Raw genomic sequence first — 6,241 nt, 5'->3', positions numbered from 1 at the left:
GCTCATTGTCTCTGATTGGGGATCATACTTAGGTAGCCTATTGCCTACTGTGTATTGTGGGATCTTGTTCCTGTTAGGCTGGTATGTGTATAGCCATTTGGACTTCACGTTACGTTGTTTCGTTGAATGTTTATTTAGTTAATAAACATGTACGCTTTTCACGCTGCACCTTGGTCCGACCCATCTCTCAGCACCAGCCCGGTACGCCCCGTACCTGCTCCCCGCACCAAACCAGTGGTGCGTGTATCCAGTCCAGTACGGCCCGTACCTGCTCCCCGCACCAAACCAGTGGTGCGTGTCCCCAGTCCGGTCCGGCCCGTTCCTGCTCCTCGCACCAGACCTGTGGTGCGTGTCTCCAGTCCGGCCCAGCCCGTTCCTGCACCTCGCACCAGACCAGTGGTGCGTGTCCCCAGTCCGGCCCGTTCCTGCTCCTCGCACCAGACCTGTGGTGCGTGTTCCCAGTCCGGCCCGGCCCGTTCCTGCTCCTCGCACCAGACCTGTGGTGCGTGTCTCCAGTCCGGCCCGGCCCGTTCCTGCTCCACGCACCAGACCAGTGGTGCGTGTCCCGAGTCCGGCCCGGCCCGTTCCACCGGTGCCTGGTCCAGCACCGGTCAGTGGCTCCACTCCGGAGCCAGAGCTGTCTGCTCCACCGGTGCCCAGTCCAGCTCCGGTCAGCGGCTCCACTCCGGAGCCAGCGCAGTCCGCTCCACCAGGGTCCAGTTCAGCTCCGGTCAGCGGCTGACCTGTAGAACTCTTGTTTGTTGAGTCAGGGTGTGGAAATCTATGTTATATATTTCTATGTTGCAGTTCTAGGTTGTGTTTTCTATGTTTGGCCGGGTGTGATTCCCAATCAGAGACAGCTGTGGCTCGTTGTCTCTGATTGGGGATCATACTTAAGTAGCCTGGTTGCCTACCTTAGTTGTGGGATCTTGTTCCTGTTAGTCTGGTATGTGTATAGCCCTTTGGACTTCACGTTACGTTGTTTCTTGTTTTGTTGTATGTTTATTGAGGTAATAAACATGTACGCTTTTCACGCTGCACCTTGGTCCTACCCGTCTCTCAACGATCGTGACACACATTTACTCATCTTCTTGCATGCTCCTCCCCTATCAAGGTGTTTTGGTACTTCCCTTATGCACTACGCTTTTCCGCGCGCTTACTATACCACAGGTCAATACAGTCTACCAGTCAACTGTCCGTCCTGCCCTCTATTCATAGTGACGATAGTGGTAGTTGGATCATTTGTCCAGATCTGCAATAGGTTAACTAGAAATCATACCACACATAAAATCATATCTGCACCAATGTTCAATCCACAGATTGGATAGAGGAATAGCTGATAGGCAGCAGAGAGGCCAGGTGCGTCATTGCACATGAAAGAACAGTGAAGACACGGAACTGAAAAAGCTCCCCTATTGATCTTGTTTAGGGACAATAAAATGATCCTACCTAGACTAGCCTACAACACCACAATCCAATGAATAATTGCATTATTGTTTTCAAGTGAGTACAATTGAGGACAATTCTACTCTAGGCTGTAAACTGCAGTAAAAATGTAATTTCAATAATGGCCTTGTTATTTGAATGTTTCATTCCATTTGGATCCGTTGTGGGTCTACTCTCAACAGATTATAAGGAGACACAGTAGTAGGCCAGTCTGGCTGTATTTTTAGTTCTGATACTGATGTGCTTTCTGTTGCCGATCATCATTCTCCCAAGTCGTCCTATATACTGTAGTGTGGCCACATAGGCCTATGTTCCCAGCAGGCCCAGTTATTCAGGAAAGCATAACACTGCGTTCTGCCTCCTTTCCGATCCGAGCGGGTATTCTTCGATTTAGAAGGTAACGTTTCAATATACCCTAAATATTTCTCAACTTTTAAAATACTGTATATTACCTTTTATGTGGGGCATAAACACAACTATTCACAATATTTTAATCTGATTAGGCTACTTCAAAAGTCTCTTGTAGGCTACCTGCATATGTTCATTCACTCCACTCTAATATAATTCCAGCATCCAAACTGCGCAACGGCCATTTGATTAATGGAAAGAGACATCTGTTACAAAACACAAAAGTTTAATGACGTTCAGAGATTGTCAAACCAAGCCTTCAATACTGAGTAGGGAGGGATGTATTTTCTGTTTGTTGAGATTGACATACTCTACTTGATTGTGGTGTTGAAAACGCAAACCATGATGATTAGTGCTCAAAGTCGGTAATTGGTATATGCAGTTATGCGTTGCTTATTGGTTGTCTGTGGTGCATTTGCAGCCAAGGGGCATCTCAGGTCTGCCAACATATCACCTGGCTCTGAGCAGACAGCATCCTGGGAGCGCCTCAGGTCGCCCAACATATCACCTGGTTCTGAGCAGACTGCATCATGGGCGCGCCTCAGGTCTCCCAACATATCACCTGGCTCTGAGCAGACTGTATCCTGGGAGCACCTCAGGTCTCCCAACATCTCACCTGGCTCTGAGCAGACTGCATCCTGGGAGCGCCTCACGTCTCCCAACATATCACCTGGCTCTGCCTGTCTGATGGGGGATTGTCATCCACACTCTCTCTGTTGCTCTGACACAACATTAGGCAAACCAAGACTGAAGGCCAGGGGAGGGGAAAAGAGCTAGATAGATTAAATTACATTTTCATTAAAGTAAGATTAGACTGAAGGGTAAAGAGTGGGGTGAAAAGACACATTTATACATGGATAAAATGCTCTGTCCGTATTCCCTCCTTGCCCCCATGTCCCTTTTCTAAAGAGCGGGTCCTCTCTGCTCTCTGGTGGAGGCTGTGCTGTTAAGGAGCAGTCATGAGAGCACACCCATTTTGGCACTGCTTTGCACTTCAGAGAGATCCTGCTGTTAAACAATTTATTTTCCAAACTGTAATTACTGGAGCATGAGGGCTGGATGCTGTAGTGATTAGTAAGACCGGAGGCACACCACAGACCCCAACCCCCTTCAGTTCTTGCACGACTGCATTGCAGCAAATGCCAGGTCTTACAATGCCTGGATAGATATTAACATATCAGCTAACTACATAATTTGACATAACAATCTGATGCCTGATTGCACAGTCGATGACGTGGCATGCAACCATTGGTTGATGCAATGCAACACCTGCACATCTAGTTGTTTAGGAATTCAACCATTAATTGAGCTCTCCATCTGGCTGCTGGTGGGGTCCCATCCTCCTCATCAGAGTTCACCTGATGACTACCTGCTGACTGATTGATGTGATTTCACTGAGGGAGGGGAGTGGTTCTAAACCTGGCTCCAGCACTGCAGATGGAACCGTCTCCGGTCCTGTGTTGTGTTCCCATCAGCAGCCCAGTGTGCAGCTCCGACACTGATTGGATCACTCCCCACTGGCCTTCAATCACACCAAACACATTGCGTACTTTTTCATCTTGCATCACCCTGCCTCAACCTCATTACTGTTTATTTATTTTTTTAATTAGGGGGTAGATCAGCTTTTAATATTGCAGATAGATTGTGGGTTCTATCAATGTAATTGTTTGCATCATTTTACGGGCACGGTACATTTACCTTAGTTATCCCTCTTTTTCTTCAGTCCTACCCTTCAGCTACCCTCAACCCCTCCCATCTATCAGCTACCCTCAACCCCTCCCATCTATCAGCTACCCTCAACACCTCCCATGTATCTCTGAAAACCATCCAGTTTTGATTTCTACTTGCCATATCTTTTTCAACTGTGCTGTGAGGAAGTTCTGAACCTTTCTATTCTCAGTTTCTACAGATTCTAAATAAAAAATCTAGATTTTTACTAAGAGTATTATGATATTATTGATCGAATGACTATGGTTTTTCAAATCACCCAGCAGTGCTATTCGCAGAAATAGTTTTAGGTAAATGTTGCGATTTTTCATCCATTCCTGAACCTACGACCAAAAAGAAGCTACATATGGGCAGTACCAAAACAAGTGATCTAATGATTGTCTCTTCGCAGCAAAATCTGCAGAGCTGGGATGATTGTTCCCCCATATACAGTAGCAGTCAAAAGTTTGGACACACCTACTCATTCAAGAGTTTTTCTTTCTTTTTTTACTATTTTCTACATTGTAGAATAATAGTGAAGACATCAAAACTATGAAATAACACATATGGAATCATGTAGTGGAACCAAAATAGTGTTAAACAAATCAAAATATTTTATATTTGAGATTCTTGAAATAGCCACCCTTTGCCTTGATGACAGCTTTGCACACTCTTGGCATTCTCTCAACCAGCTTCAAGAGGTAGTCACCTGGAATGCATTTCAATTAACAGGTGTGCCTTCTTAAAAGTTAATATGTGGAATTTATTTCCTTCTTAATGCGTTTGAGCCAATCAGTTGTGTTGTGACAAGATAGAGGGGGTATACAGAAGATAGCCCTATTTGGTAAAAGACCAAGTCCATATTATGGCAAGAACAGCTCAAATAAGCAAAGAGAAACGACAGTCCATCATTACTTTAAGACATGAAGGTCAGTCAATACGGAACATTTCAAGAACTTTGAAAGTTTCTTCAAGTGCAGTCGCAAAAACCATCAAGCGCTATGATGAAACTGGCTCTCATGAAGAACGCCACAGGAATGGAAGACCCAGAGTTACAGTTGAAGTCGGAAGTTTACATACACCTTACTCAAATACATTTAAATTAAGTTTTTCACAATTCCTGACATTTAATCCTAGTACAAATTCCCTGTCTTAGGTCAGTTAGGATCACCACTTTATTTTAAGAATGTGAAATGTCAGAATAATAGTAGAGAGAATGATTTATTTCAGCTTTTATTTCTTTCATCACATTCCCAGTGGGTCAGACGTTTACATACACTCAATTAGTATTCAGTAGCATTGCCTTTAAATTGTTTAACTTGGTTCAAACGTTGCGGGTATCCTTCCACAAGCTTCCCACAATAAGTTGGGTGAATTTTGGCCCATTACTCCTGACAGAGCTGGTGTAACTGAGTCAGGTTTGTAGGCCTCCTTGCTCGCACACGCTTTTTCAGTTCTGCCCACAAATGTTCTATAGGATTGAGGTGAGGGCTTTGTGATGGCCACTCCAATACCTTGACTTTGTTGTCCTTAAGCCATTTTGCCACAACTTCTTCCTCATGATGCCATCTATTTTGTGAAGTGCACCAGTCCCTCCTGCAGCAACGCACCCCCACAGCATGATGCTGCCACCCCTGTGCTTCACGATTGGGATGGTGTTCTTCGGCTTGCAGCTCCCCCTTTTTCCTCCAAACATAACGATGGTCATTATGGCCAAACAGTTCTATTTTTGTTTCATCAGACCAGAGGACATTTTTCCAAAAAGTACGATCTTTGTCCCCATGTGCAGTTGCAAACCTTAGTCTGGCTTTTTTAAGGCGGTTTTGGAGCGGTGGCTTCTTCCTTGCTGAGCGGCCTTTCAGGTTATGTTGATTTAGTCTCCCGAGTGGCGCAGTGGTCTAAGGCGCAGTGGTCTAAGGCAGTGCAGGCTGTGCCACTAGAGATCCTGGTTCGAATCCAGGCTCTGTTGTAGCCGGCCGTGACCGGGAGACCCATGGGGCGGCGCGCAATTCGCCCAGCGTCGTCCAGGGTAGGGGAGGGAATGGCCGGCAGGGATGTAGCTCAGTTGATAGAGCATGGTGTTTGCAACGCCAGGGTTGTGGGTTCGATTCCCACAGGGGGTATGAAAAAAATAACAATGTAAGTCGCTCTGGATAAGAGCGTCTGCTAAATGACGTAAAAAAATATAGGACTCGTTTTACTGTGGATATAGATACTTTTGTACCTGTTTCCTCCAGCATTTTCACAAGGTCCTTTGCTGCTGTTCTGGGATTGATTTGCACTTTTCGCACCAAAGTACGTTCATCTCTAGGAGACAGAACGCGTCTCCTTCCTGAGCGGTATGATTGCTGCGTGGTCCCATGGTGTTTATTCTTGCGTACTATTGTTTGTACAGATGAACGTGGTACCTTTAGGAGTTTGGAAATTGCTCCCAAGGATGAACCAGACTTGTGGAGGTCTACAATTATTTTTCTGAGGACTTGGCTGACTTCTTTTGATTTTCCCATGATGTCAAGCAAAGAGGCACTGAGTTTGAACGTAGGCCTTGAAATACATCCACAGGTACACCTCCAATTGACTCAAATGATGTCAATTAGCCTATCAGAAGCTTCTAAAGCCATGACATTTTCAATAATTTTCCGAGCTGTTTAAAGGCACAGTCAACTTAGTGTATGTAAAC

This window comes from Coregonus lavaretus, assembly GCF_964263955.1.
Source record: "Coregonus lavaretus genome assembly, chromosome: 9".
Classification (NCBI taxonomy): Eukaryota; Metazoa; Chordata; class Actinopteri; order Salmoniformes; family Salmonidae; genus Coregonus; species Coregonus lavaretus.
Note: the sequence above shows the minus strand (reverse complement) of the source record.